Genomic DNA, 14,502 nt, shown 5'->3' with positions numbered 1-14,502 from the left:
TCCCTCCCCATCCTCCTCTTCTGGTTTAGAAAAATTTTTAATTCACCTACACATACATTTCAGCCCTGTGATTTCCCCTGGGATTCTGAGGCCCGAGTAAGGATGCTGCGGTAAGTTTAGGAAACTACAGCCCTGGGAGAGGGTGGTGGGGTGAAGTGATGGAGTGTGTCATGCCTTCTGTGGAAGGAGGAAATGCTGTCTCAGCTCTGCCAAGGGCCCCTCCTCTTGGACCCCTCGTGGGGAGTCCAGCTGTCCATGATTCTGGTGACCTTAAGAGGAGAGGTGGCTGAGAGCAGAAAAGATGGTGAAGGTCAAAGAAGATATGAGAAGTAAACTTTTGGTCCATTTCCTGAACAACTGGGCTCCCAGAACAACACTCAGGGCCATAGCAGTCTTGGTTCATCTCCTTGAAGGCTGAAGTTCAGAAGAGTCTTCACTTAGCAGCTATGGACAGAGAGCAGCCAGAAAGACAAATCGTATCCTCCATCCAATAAAGTACGCACACACTTTAAACCTCTAGGGGCTTCCCAGAGAACTTTCATGAGTGTACAAGGCTCTGTGGGATCTAGATCACCCACCTCTCAGTCTTTCCTTGGTTCCGTCTCCATGTTCCACACCCCAGGCACACCAGTTTTACGTGTTCATACTGGCCACAGGGCCTTTGCACATGACGTTCTCTTTGTTGTCTGGAATCCTCTTCACTCCCTCTTCTGGGTAATTCCTGAACATTCTTCAAGCCTTGGCTCAAAGCTCACTTCTACAGGAAGGCTTCCCTGACATGTCCCCTTTTCCCCAGAGCAGCTCAGATTTCCCCTTAAGGGCTGTCATCACACCCCACCTTTCTCCATAGCAACATTTATCACAACTATGATTACCCACAGTGCTAATAAAAGCTCTTGTTGGTCTTAGTCTGCATCACATGACCATCGCACTACAGGTTCATCTTGAAACTGGGGAGGGCGATGGGGACAGCCCCAGCTGAACCACTTGGGTTGGAAGAAGTATGTTTCTCAGATGGGAATTACCCCAGGAAAAGGCCACTGCTACCAGCAGGGGAAGAACAACTTCCACCCCTAGTGAAGGCAGCCTGTCTGTGTACCCACCTCTCTGTAGGCATGTCCAGTTGGCAGGAGAGCGGGGAGAGCCCAGTTGTTGCTTAGGTTGGAGATGCTAGATGATCATGGGCTCCATCAGGAGACAGTGAGCAAGTGGAAAGAAGGAAGGAAACAACGGAAGCTCCAGGCTGTCCCCAAAAAAGTGCCAGAGCCACATCCCGGCCTAAGGGTGGGGGCAGCAGGCGTGCAGTTCTCTCCACGCAGTGGACAATCGCTGACCTGGGGTTATGAGGGTGCACCCACTTCTGCTGTCACAGAGGCCATGTCTGGCTGTAAGGTGCAATGGCCAAGACCCAAATAAAGCTTGGAGAGCAAGTAGGAAAAAGTGATCTTATGAGAGTAAAGCAGAGTGAGTAACAGAGTGTCTTGGGGATGGGGTAGGAAGGGCTCTTATGAGGACAGAGTCGGGCATGTCAATATCTGGAGGATGAGCTCTTCCAACAGGAAACAGCCAATGCAGAGGGCCTTTGGTAGAAATGAATGTGGCATGTTCTAGAAGACAGAAGTTTCTTGTGTATGAGGCATGGGAGTCTGAGCGAGCAGAGGGAGGGGGCAACAGGAGCCCTGAAAAGGAGCTGGCTATTACCCCAAGAGCTGTGAGAAACTATAGGAGGACATTCAGTGTGAGAGAAAGCCCTTAAGGCTCTGAGATTCCAGGACTTGGCGTTGGGAGGGGGGGTGTCTTCCAGGAAGCCCCCCAGAGTCTGCAGCCTTTATGAACACACACTGCTCCCCCCAGGCTCCTGCCGCCATAGAGCAGAGTTCTGACACTACTTCTGTGTGAGGCAATGGAGACATCTGCTGCATTGTAGACACAATTGGACACTTTTCAACATATTGCTCAGCCTGTAATTTCCAACAGCTCCATCCAACTCAGCCCGCACCGGGTGAGGCAGGCGGCACCAGGGCAGCTTCTGCGGCAGAAGCAGGCACACAGGAGGTGGTGCCAGACCTCCTGGGGCTCCCAGGTCGGGGAGAGTTGTCAGGGGGAGGCTTTTCCCCAAGGGGCTGTCTGGCCGGTAACTTAGGCCTCTTTGGCTTGGGGCATTTCAAGGGTAACGTGGAGGGCTCATCTGGATGTGAAATGGTGAAAGTTTTAAGCCAAGAACCTGCTTCCTGAAGGAAGGGACAGGTGCGTGTGAGAGGCTGGCGTTTCCCCACATCCTGATGAAACCCTGCCCCTGCCGCTGTGCTGGGGACCTTGAGGCTGGGAGAGGGAAGTGCTTGCATGAGCTCACACTGAGCTGTAAGTGGCAGAGACATCACTTGAGACTACGTTGGCTGGGCGTAGAGGGTCTGACCCCTCAGCACCCCACGCTTTGAGATTATTCCCTGGGCACCTACCGCAAGGACGTCACCAATGTTCGCAGGACCTTGCTCCTGCCATTCCCTCCCCAGAAATGGATCAGAGAACAGGGAAGCTGAGGCCCCATGGCCCCAAAGGGTCCCCGTGTCACAGCCCCCACACCCACCATGGGCAAACCTCACAGTCCAATGGCCCTGCCCACATGCCTTACTCCAGCCTGACACCTGAATGGGTGGCCTGAGAATTTTCAAAAAGATTCCGTGGGTTCTTTCCAGCGGTCGGTTTTGGCCCGTGCCCATGTGAAGGGGCAGGAGGGGAAGCTGAGGGCTGCAGTGGGCAGACGAGGGGCTGTGTTTTGAGGCACCCTCTTCTATGTCTTCTGACCCATTTTTCCTCTAGACCCTCTCAGGATCCTGGGCTGCTCACCGTCCTCAGGTAAGCACAACTCCCTGAACCATGAGAGGGCACTGCTCAGCCCCTTCCATGTCAGGGCCCAGCCCGAGGGACCAGGACTGCCTCGTCTTCCCATTTCTGTGAGTTTCCAAGGCCAGCCTTCTCAGCAAGGGAAGGAAGCAAGGCCCCTGCCGTCTCTCATATCCTTCTCTCTCACAAAAGGACCAAATCCCTTGTTCTAGCTGCAGTTTCAAGACAGCTCAGGGAATAGCTCTGAGTGACCTAGCTTGGGCCACCTGGGGCCAGTCAACTGCTGCAAGGGTGGGGTGGGAGCAGGGATGAAGACTGCGGGGCTGGAGAGAGGAAGGAGCAATTCCCCCCAAAACAGCATGCATGTATGTGTGTGTGTTGGGGTGCGGGGATACTGTTTCCAGAAGGAAGGAGAGGCCAACAGGCAAAGCACGACAGGAAGAGCTTAGAGGAAGACGTGGCATCTGCATGGGCTTTGAAGGATGGGGACAGCTTGGATGCACAGGGAGAGGACAGGAGAGCCACAGCTGGAAAGACGGTATAGACTGGCCCAGGGGTATGTCTGGGGCATGGGATCTTGGGTGAGAATGCCACGTGGAGTCTATAGTCAGGGGAAAGGGAAAGTCGTGTCTCTTTGTGACCCCATGGACTATACATTCCATGGAATTCTTCAGGCCAGAATACTGGAGTGGGTAGCCTATCCCTTCTCCAGGGAATCTTCCCAACCCAGGAATCGAACTGGTGTCTCCTGCATTGCAGGCGGATTCTTTACCAACTGAGCTATCAGGGAAGTCAGGGGACCAGACACCAGAACCAGGTCTCAGCTAGCTCAGTGCTGCTGGGAAAAGGTGCCCTCCTGGGCTGGTACAGTCCAGGGGCAGATGACGTGGTGAGTGAATGCAGAATAGGTTCTGGCCAGGTGGTGCTGTATACAACACGCACAACTGTGTGCCACAGCCCTGCCCAGGATGTCGGGTCTGGACTGGGCTGACCCTGTCAGTTCGCTTGGGGGCCCTTCTCTCTGGAGCTCTCTGTCCCACAGTGTCTGACCAGGATGCAGCCTCCTGCAGCAACAACATCAATACAGGAACAAGGATGGCAGCCCCCCAGCTGATGGGTGAGAAGCTGAGAGCCTGGTAGGCAGCTCTATGCATCTGCTGCACACTCCTTGAAGCTGCCTGGGGCGCAACACAGGAAGCAATTCATCAGCCACGTGGGCCTGCGTGGATGCCCACCCTGTTCCAGGGCTTTAGGTCTTCTGCTGCCTAGCGGACAGGCCTCTGATTCCCTCCCAGCCCACCAAGAGGCTGGGGGAAGCAACACACGCCAATTACAGGAGCCAATTAATTCGCACTTAACGGGGATATTTTCTTTTACTGCACAAAACCGAGGGGCATAAAACCCTGATTCCTCTTCTGCGGCTCCATCCTGCTCTCCGTGTGCTCATAGCATTTAATAACTCCTGCCACAGACCGAGGGCCAAATCTGTGCGGGGCGCGGGGAAGCCGAGAGGGCAATTCCCCATCAACAATCTGGTGAGGAGGCCACTGCCGTCTGCGCTGTTTATACTTCCGTTTCCCTTCCGCAGCTCCCAGAAGTTTCCATAAAAACAGATGTAAGTAATCAAAGACTTCCCAGCCCCCGAACAGCTCTGCTCCTGAAAGTTTCCACGGAGCCTGCTCCTGCTGCTGGGGTTTGTGGCTCCAAAAGACTCTTAAACCAGCCCTCCAATCTCTCCCAGGAAGGAGGAGGAGTCCTCGCCTGCAAATCTAATATCATTTGTCGAGTATTTTATGGTCAATAACAACAGTAATAGCACCTCGGCTGTGCTGGTGTCTCTTCCAGTCACACTCGGAGCACGTGGTGTGGGACCCCCCCTGGCATCACAGTGGCCCGTGAGCAAGGTGTCTCATCGCCGCTTTGGGGATGGAAAGAAGGAAGTACACCGATGGGGCCAGCCTCAGCGCCATCCCCCCTAGAGTCTCAGTGCTCCAGGACGAAGGTGGGAGTTGTCCTCTTCCTTGGAAGGCCTGTTGCTGGCCTTTTCCCACATTCCTTGTGCAGCGTAGCTTACCAAGTGCCGGGAGCCTGGAGCTCAGCAGTGGGGGAGGATGGAGCCAGGACACCAAGTGTGATGCTGATTAAACATCACGACTTCAGGCAATCTTACTGCTCTGAAGGTCTGGCCCAATCCACACATTTTATAGGGGGAACTCTCAGGGCTGACGCCAGGACACCCAGCCAGGATCCAAGCCCCAGGCTTCTCTACCCATGCTCCCTGCATTTCACCACATCAGTGCCAGCACGAGCTGAGTGGTGAGTGAAAAAGTGACTTTTAAATCAAACAGCTCAGACTGCACCTGTGTGGGGCTGGTTCTCTGAGACCCAGAGGGCAGGGGCCTTGAGCTTGACTCACAGACCACATGCCTGTTCCCAGGGCTGTGAGTCTTGAGCGAAAGACACAACGAGGAAGGAAATGTCCACCTGGGAAGTCAAATTTCTCCAGGGACACCCTTTTAGGTTTGAGATGGCTGGAATCAGTTCCTGCAATCAAAGCCCAGACCACCATGGCCCCGTGATCAGTCATACCTGGTGGCGATCACAGCTAATGCGTGTGGAGCACCTGCTGTGTGGCAGATGCCCTCGTCGTCAGTTTAGCTCGTCTTCACAGGGCCCTAGTAATACTATCCCCACTTCACTAATGAGGACACTGAGGCTCAGAGAGGTTGAGTAACCTATTCAAAGTCACACAGCTAACAACTCAGGCCATCTGTGCCCAGATTCTGCATTCTTGACGAGCACACAGGTCTGACTTGACAAACCACAGTGGTTTCTTGGCATCTTCGTGGCAGAAATAGGCTGCGGGCTCTGGACGTAGGCTTCAATGGGGAGGTGGATGAAGTGAACTTCCCCATAGTAAATCTCCTCTACTATGTGAATGTGAGGGCCCTGGTGGGGTAGGAGCATGCCAAGTTTCCAGGTCATCCCCCGTCCCGGTGGGCTGTGTGTGGAATGTCCAGAGGCTGCTCTGGCCCAGGTCCCCACCTCAGGTGAGGGGCCTCAGGAGGATCTTCAGGTCATCAGCAGAGGGAGCCAGAACAGACAGCTGGAATGTCCGGGGAGACGAGGACTGCAGGTGTGGTCTCTGGAGCCTGGAGTCCAAGGCGATGAGGACAAGGAGCAGAAGAGGCACCTCCGACTCCAGCCAAAGCAGTGCTTCTTGTTCTCCTTCACTTCCTGGACTCCCAGAAGGAATCTCATTTGAAGAAAGGCCTCTCCTCAGCTGACAGGAGGTTAAGTTCGGAGCTGTCGACAGCTCTTCTACCACCACTTGGGGACCAGTTGCCCGAGAATAATGCCAACGCAGAGAAAGGCAGAGACAAAGAAGAAAGAGTCCTGCCAGCAGAATTCAAGCCCCTGGAGCCCGCCACACCTGAAGTCTAGATGTTTTGACAGCAAGAGCCAATAATTTGTTGATGTTACTTCAGTTTTCACTTGAGCCTGTTGACTCAGGGTTCTGTCACTTACCTGAGTGAATCCTGACGAGTATGAGTCTATCTGCACTAGAATAAGCATGGAGTTTTCTTCGGCTGTGAAGACTCTTCCTGCCATCACAACAAACAGAGAAGCTCTAACACCCTGGAGGGACTGTCTTTCCTTGAGTTCCGCCAAGAGAGAGGAGCAGCTGGCATGAAGCCACTCACCCCCTCACTCTCCCACCGAGGGTGCCTTGGAGGCTAAGAACCAGAGGTCTGGTGAGGGGCCTGTGGCTCTCCCGGCCAGAGGGACCCTCACCCACCACAATACCCTCTACTGTCAACTTCCCGCCCAGCAGCCTGATGGAGCTTGTAACAGAAACCGGCCGTCTCTGCCCTGCTCGAAACCATCCAGCTCTCCCTGCACTTAGATTGCAACCAGCCCGGTGCTGTGCCTCAGCCTGGTCTCTCCACTCCTCCCCTCCCTGGGCTCCAGTCCCTCTGGCCTGTTCCGCCTCCAGGCCTCACTCCCACAGTGGGAAAGCAGCTCACCCCACATGGCTGTCACCTCCCCAGGCGCCTTCCCTGACCAGCCCCTTCCAGTCGCCCTGTGATTGCCTTCCTCTCCCACCACCCCTTGTGAATCTGCTGCCCCCCGGAACAGAAGATAATTAGCGTTATGGTGACCACAGGGCCTGGACAAGAGCCCTTACACATTCGGCGCGCAATAAACACTTGTGGGAGGAAGGAGGAATGGAAGGAAGGGAGGAAGAGAAGGAGGGAGGGAGGGAAAGAGGGAGGAAAGGAAGAGAGAAAGAAAGACCATAGAGTGAACCCAGCCTCGAAGCCTTGCCAACAACAGTCACCGCTCCTGCTCACCCACTCTCATCTTTCATCTTCACTTGCACATCAGAGCAACCCACCCTCATTCTCCACCTTTCTTCCAGAGAAGGTTCAGCATCCGTGATGAGGGGTCTTTCTTCCATCCCCAAAGTCCTCTCACCAACCCATGGCTGCCCCTCTGACGAACCTCGGAATAAATGCCTCCTGAGATGCTGCTGGCCACAGCTGCTCCAGGGGACCCCCCGTCAGCCCTCTGGGACTGCCCAGATGGGCTGGAGGCGGGGGCTCCAGCAGGCCCTGTTCCAGGGAGCAGTGGCCTGGGATAGTGGTGGTTTTTTTTTTTTCCCATATGAGGGAAAAATTAGCTTTCCTTACCAGACAAGAATGACAATTTACAGAAAATTATGCTCTGAATTCATAATCTGGAGTGAGCGGAAATGGTATTCTATAGTAATCCATCCCAACTGACTCTCTATTGTATACGCACCTGCTAACATTTTTTAAGCCGGGACTTTATGGAAAGGACATTTTGATCGCTTCTGAAGTTTGCTGAGCAGTTCCCCCCTCTCTCAGGCATACGGTCTTTGTGCTGGAAATTTCCCTCGTGGCTTCCTGCAAGCACCGGCAGACGGGCACGTGGGCTCGCAGGCGGGCACGCGTACATGCAGCCGCAGCCCCCTCTCGTTGGCATGACTCTAATGGGGGGCTTTGCAGGTGCCGAGTTGTGGAAATGGAAGCTGGGAGAGTGAAATAACAGTTGGCACCTGTGCCGAGCTTGCCCGAGGAGCTGCAAACTGTGGTGCCCACCGGAATTAAAGCCGCTTTCCAGCACGGGCTGAAAGGAGAGCGGAGGACAGGGGAGGGCTGGAGGGCTTGGATTGGGCTGCCCCTGGGCCATCCAGGGTCAGGGGTGTGAGAGTGGGGCCTCAGGCTGTGGAGATGCCGGGAAGGAGGTGGCCGGGTGACCATCAAGCCCTCGAACACCCAGCCCTTGTGGTCCCAGAGAAATCACTCACTCCAGGCCCACTGGTCCTTGCCTCAGCCTCCAGCCCAGCACTGACCCAAGGCATAGTGGACTGGGAGCCCCATGGGCACAATGAGGCTGCAACATGCACCGGTGCCCTGCCTGGGCTTGGCACATAACAGGTACTAGAAAAGCATCTCCAAACCTCAGTCAAGATCTGGTCAGAGGACCACTCCTCTGGAGAATGGACCCTTCACACTGATGTTTAGACCCTGCAGCTCCTGGATCTCCAAGTCCTGTTCTTTCGGGGGCTCATTGACACCAAAGCTCAGAGAACAGGTGGGTTGTGGGCAGGGACAGCAGGGAGGGGCCTTGTTTCCATTGGGATCATCAGGAGAGTGATAGTCACGCCAACCTATGACCCGGTTATGAAGAGTTCACTGAAGCTCTCTCTGCAAGAGCTAGTATTTAGGAACCTCCTGAACTGACAGCAGGAGGGGAGCAGCAGACAGCCGTGGACATGGGCTACAGCAGCAGTGGGTGAGAAGGCTGAGATGTACCCTCCTGCAGAGGAAACTGCTGGAGAGGCTGTTCCTGACAAAGAAAGTACATGTAAGACAAAGCAAGATGCAAACAACACGCTATGTGATTTCACTTATTTTTGTCCTTTTTACTTTTTAATTCTTTTTAAAAAAGTCTTACAAAATGATGCCATACACTGTGATCAGGTGTGTGCATGCATATACACACCCACATACACAAATATGTCAAATGTGCAGAGAGCAGAGAAGGAAGTCACCAGCTATCGACCATATCTCCCTCTGGGGTGAAGGAGCTTCTGGAGTTGGTGAGAAAGGTGTGCTTGGGCCTTTCTTTAGTGTCTAAATCATACTTACTATGGGAATGTATTCATGCCTGTTTCTGTAATTAAAAGTTAATGATTATTTTAAAAGAATCGTCTGAGACGGGACAGTCCCCCCAACCTGAACCATTATGAAGCCCTCCTTATTTATTCCTTTGTTTCATTCATGCATACATTAGTTCACTCATTCAGTAGGTACCCTTCTCCTGTCATTTGCTTATTTAAGAAGCATTAACTGTTACTCCAGGTTCTAAGCTGCATCATTGAACAAACACACAAGGTCCCTGCCCCGAAACTATACATTTATGTGTGTGTGTGTGTGTGTATAAAGGCACACTCATGCATGTGTCTCCACAGCCCCACTGGGCGCCTGGAGGGGGAGAGGAACAACAGACAGTTGTTTTCCTTCGTCCTCTGAGTTGATGGAGGTGGAGGGGGACAGTAAAATGGCTTCCCTTGAGCATATGAAAATAACACATTGGACAGGAAAGGAGCTGACAGGAGGCCACTGTCTATTCTCGCAAAGCCCCTGTCGTGGGCTTGTGGACTCTGCTCAACCTTCAGGCCCAAATCAAGTGCCCCCTTTTATTGAAAGTCCTGCTGAGTGTCCCCACTCCTGCCCAAACCACGTGGGCTCTGCCTTGCAGCAGAGCATCTCGCCAGTAGCTCCCGGTCAGAGTCACAGACTGGCAGCCAGCTGACAATTAGAAAGCTGAGGGATATTTTGTGATGTCAGCCCGGTGGGTTGAGGCTCCATACCTGTGCAGGCAGCAGGCTCAGCTGTCCTACACCTAGCCTACTTCATGTCCTGTGGCACCTGAGTTTCTAGCCCTCCCTTCACAGTACATCTGGGTGTGTGTTTGTCTTGTTCCTCCACCTACCACCCGACCTGATGCATCACATTAATCCCAGGCCAGGCCAGTCCATGCCCAGTGGATCGCTGGATGGTTAGACAGATGGCTGGATGGGTGGACAAGTGGATAAACAGAAAAATGAAGCAGAAGGGGTAGACTGGCACCTAGGTGTCAAGCTACTCTGCATAAGGAATCTTGGAGACAAAGGAAGATGTTGGGGAAGGGCGGAGGGGCATCTCCTTCTCTTTTCCAATAAGAGGAAAATGTTGTCGATGAAATGCAGATAGCTGCTGCACTACCCTGTACCACCTGCTGCCTGGCGGGTGAGGAGAAGCAAGAGAAAAGGGAGGAGACAGAGAGAGCTAGGCAGGGAAGCGGGGATGGGGTGGGGAGAAAGAGAAACTGGGCTCAAGGCTGTATAGACAGGATGGTGAGGTTGGGGGAGCCTGTGTGCAGCCTAGGTCAGCTAGAGGGAGGGCAGAGCCCTGGAAAGCTCAGCCCTTCCCCCTGCCACCTGCAGATGCTTCTGCTCTGGTATGATAGGTGGTTTTGCTGAGAATTATGTCCTGAGATGCCCAACCTGGAACGAGACAGTTCTTGTCTCTCTAGAATAGCCTCTGCCACCTAAAAGCTTGGGCTCTGGAGTAGACAGGGGCCCCCAGATTAAGGGTGGGGGGTAGGGATCACCAACCTTATTGGAACTTACCCCAGTTTGATATCAGCTCCCTGAACCTGAAAATCATGACAATTTCCCCCAAAGGTGTGTCTAATGCCCCACTTGGAGTGACCACCCAGAGTTCATTCATTTAATGAATATTTATTGGGGCCCTTTGGTGTGGGAGGCTGTGCAAGTATTGGATAGGACAGGTACTGAAATCTGCTCTCATGGAAGCTGGCAAAATCATGGGCATGAGGGGTTGGGAGAGAGATAATAAGAAAACAGACAGGGAAAACAACAGCTGGGTTGAATGCTAGGCAGAAAAGAAAACCAGTGCTATGGTAAGGTGACTGAAGGGCAACAGGTCAGAGGGTGGGCAGGGAAGGCCATGTGGAGGAGTTGGCACCTAAGCTGAGAGGGCTGAGGAAGGAAGCTTGTAAGTCTGTTTTCCCAAGGCAGGCAAGGCACACCCAGGTCCTTACTCTCTCTAGTTCTCAGATCTGTCAACAGACACTGCCCAGGTGCCATCACTGGGCCTGGCACCAGGCTAGGCCCTGGGGAGGTGGCCGAGAAGAAGCACCTTCAGGGTGTGCAGGGGCCAGAGAGTGTGCTGCCAGAGTCAGCCTAGTTCACAGGGGTGAATGGCTTTGGGCACCAAACAGAGGGCGCTCTTAACTGCTCAGTAAAGTCCTGGAGGCCTTCCTGGAGGAGATGATGGCTAAGCTAGGTACTGAAGAATTTGCCAGTCAGGCAAGCTGGGAAAGGGCATCCCAAGCAGTGGGCTGGGGCAACTTGAGGTTTGAAGAGCCTACTGCACAAGTCTCAGAGGGAGGAAAGAGTAAAGACAGATGGGGCTGGAGGGGCACAGGATCAGATTACCAAGAGCTGGACATGCTTTTTAAAGAAGAGTGGGCTTCATCCAGGGGACAATGAGGAGCCATCAAGGGTTTTAAGCAGGATGTGATCTTCTTATGTCTTAGAAAAACCTAAATTTTCTAAAACTTATGTTTTAGAAAAACCACTCGTCTGTCCTTTTAGGGAGAAGGGACAATGGTAGACCAGGGAAGGGATGGGAAATGGACATGTTCTTAGTGAGAATAAGACACAAGTGTGAGAAATAGCCTGGAGGGAAGTAAATAAGACCTCCACACCCCTGAGTGGGTCACTGAGAGGGAAGGAGGAGTCAGGAACGTTTACCTCCAGGGTGCTCCTGTTGTTTTGCCTGCCAGTAGCTAGGATTTCCCTTGGGAAGCACCCCTCCTCTCACTCTTGGTCTATGGCAACACCCCCAGGCCCAAGATGAGCACACAATGCGAGCCAGACCACTGGACATCAAGTCGGAGGGCGTCTGCTTGGATAGCTAAGCTGGCCATTTCTGCCACCACCCACGGAGAGCCTGCCAGACATCAGGACCGAGAAGTGGACACAGCCCTGATGAATGGGGCCCTGAACCCAGCTATACCTGAAGTACTATACTTTAAGTAACATGAATCGAAAAATCCTTTTTCCAAGGCAAATTTGCACTAAGATTCTGCTACTACTACTAAGTCACTTCAGTCGTGACAACTAAAACAATTCTGACCAAATCAATACAGAAGACAGAGGTAAGTGGGACCAGGTTCCTGTGCTTAAGGAGAGCCATGGTATCTGATGGGACCGGAAGTTACAGGCCACCTAGAGCAGAGGGCTAGGCATCAAAATGAGGTGCAAACGTACTGCTCCACAGGACATTCAGGGAGAGCAAAGACAGGATGGCTCCCTGGAGGAGGTGGCATTTGACCGGGGCCTTGAATCATGTTGACAGCTGAAGATGGACAGATCAGGAAAGAAAGCAGTGAAGCAAAAGAAGGGGTTAGACTCTCAGATGCATCTGGCTCCCAAGTGGCAGAGTTGGTGCAGGGGTGCACTGGGAGACTGGGCCCTAGGAGGGGCTGACCCTGCCAGGGCAGACATATGCCTGTTGTAGCCTCATCTGTTAGGGGAGCAAACCCCCGAACACTGCATACCACGAGGAAGAGCCACCTCTAGCAGGCAGCCTAGTCTGACGCAGCGCCACCTTGAGGAGAGGGGCCAGACTGCAATCTGGACAAGATATCAGAGGCTGCGATCCACATGTGGACCCAGCTTCCTTGCCAGCTGAGCCCTCGACCTTCAAGACCAGGCTCATGGGCTGTTTCATCCTGGCCACTTCCAGAGAGGCCAGGCCCCCGCAGCACGAGCAACCTCCTTGGTGAGCAGCAGTGGGAACATCAGTAGGCATTCTGTGGAAAGTGGGCTCATTTCTGTGGGTCATCTGCTCTCAGCACACTCCTCTTTCCTGCCACCTTCCCAGTGCCACCCACTATGGCTTGCAGAGGGACAGCCTCAGCACCCAGTGAGCAGACCCAGAGCCCTGGCCTGCTCTCCTGCACTGGATCCCTTGGGCAACCTTCACGTCTCTGAGGCCTCAGTTCCCCCAACTTAAGAACTTCTGCCCTGGCTGCTTCCTGGGGATCTTTTGGGGCATGGAATGAAATTGCGGCAGGAAAGTGCAGGATCTGGCAAAGTACAAAAGTAAGACAGCAGTGCCATCCAGTCCAGTGCGCCACTTGCATCCTCCATGGTCTGGGGTGAGGTGAGGCTGCGGGAGGGAATGGTCAGATGGGCCTAGAGAAAATCCTCCGTTGTGGAACACTGAACATAACTACATCCAAAAGTCAGATAATAACAAGTGTTGGTCAGGATACAGAGAAATCATAACCCTCACATACTGCCAATGGGAGTATAAAACAGAGCAACTGCTTTGGGAAAAGTCTGATAGGTCCTTATGTGATTAAGCATAGAACTACCATGTGGGCATGTCCTCAGTCATGTCTCCTTGAGACCCCATGAGCTGTAGCCTGCCAGGCTCCTCTGTCCATAGGATTTTCTAGGCAAGAATGTTGGAGTGGGTTTCCATTTCCTACTCCAGGGGAGTAGGGGACCTTCCTGACCTAGAAATCGAACCTACGTCTCTTGTGTTTCCTGCCTAGCAGGTGGACTCTTTACCACTGCACCACCTCAGAAGCCCGTACAGAGCTACCATAGGGCCCCGCAATTCTACTCCTGGGTATGTACCAAAGAGAAATGGGTATATATGGTCCTACAAAATCATGTTCCCAGGTGTTTATAGGAGGATTATTCTTATTAGCCAAGCGGTAGAAACAATCCAAAACAAAATGTGGTTATTTCCACACAATGGAATATTCAGTCAGTCAGTCAGTTCAGTCGCTCAGTCGTGTCCGACTCTTTGCAACCCCATGAACTGCAGCACGCCAGGCTTCCCTGACCATCACCAACTCCCGGAGTCCACACAAACCCATGTCCAATGAGTCGGTGATGCAACCCAACTATCTTATCCTCTGTCATCCCCTTCTCCTCCTGCCCTCAATCTTTCCCAGCATCAGGGTCTTTTCCAATGAGTCAGCTCTTTGCATCAGGTGGCCAAAATATTGGAGTTGTATTGGAGTTGAAGCTTCAACATCAGTCCTTCCAATGAACACCCAGGACTGATCTCCTTTAGGATGGACTGGTTGGATCTCCTTGCAGTCCAAGGGACTCTCAAGAGTCTTCTCCAACACCACAGTTCAAAAGCATCAATTCTTCAGCACTCAGCTTTCTTAATAGTCCAACTCTCACATCCATACATGACCACTGGAAAAACCATAGCCTTGACTAGATGGACCTTTATGGACAAAGTAATGTCTCTGCTTTTTAATATGCTGTCTAGGTTGGTCATAACGTTCCTTCCAAGGAGTAAGCGTCTTTTAATTTCATGGCTGCAGTCACCATCTGCAGTGATTTTGGAGCCCCCAAAACAAAGTCTGACACTGTTTCCACTGTTTCCCCATCTATTTCCCATGAAGTGATGGGACCAGATGCCATGATCTTCATTTTCTGAATGTTGAGCTTTAAGCCAATTTTTCACTCTCCTCTTTCACTGTCATCAAGAGGCTCTTTAGTTCTTCTTCACTTTCTGCCAT

The sequence above is a fragment of the Bison bison genome, unplaced genomic scaffold, assembly GCF_000754665.1.
Source record: "Bison bison bison isolate TAMUID 2011002044 unplaced genomic scaffold, Bison_UMD1.0 scf7180017864297, whole genome shotgun sequence".
Taxonomy (NCBI): domain Eukaryota; kingdom Metazoa; phylum Chordata; class Mammalia; order Artiodactyla; family Bovidae; genus Bison; species Bison bison.
This window is presented reverse-complemented; position numbering follows the sequence as displayed.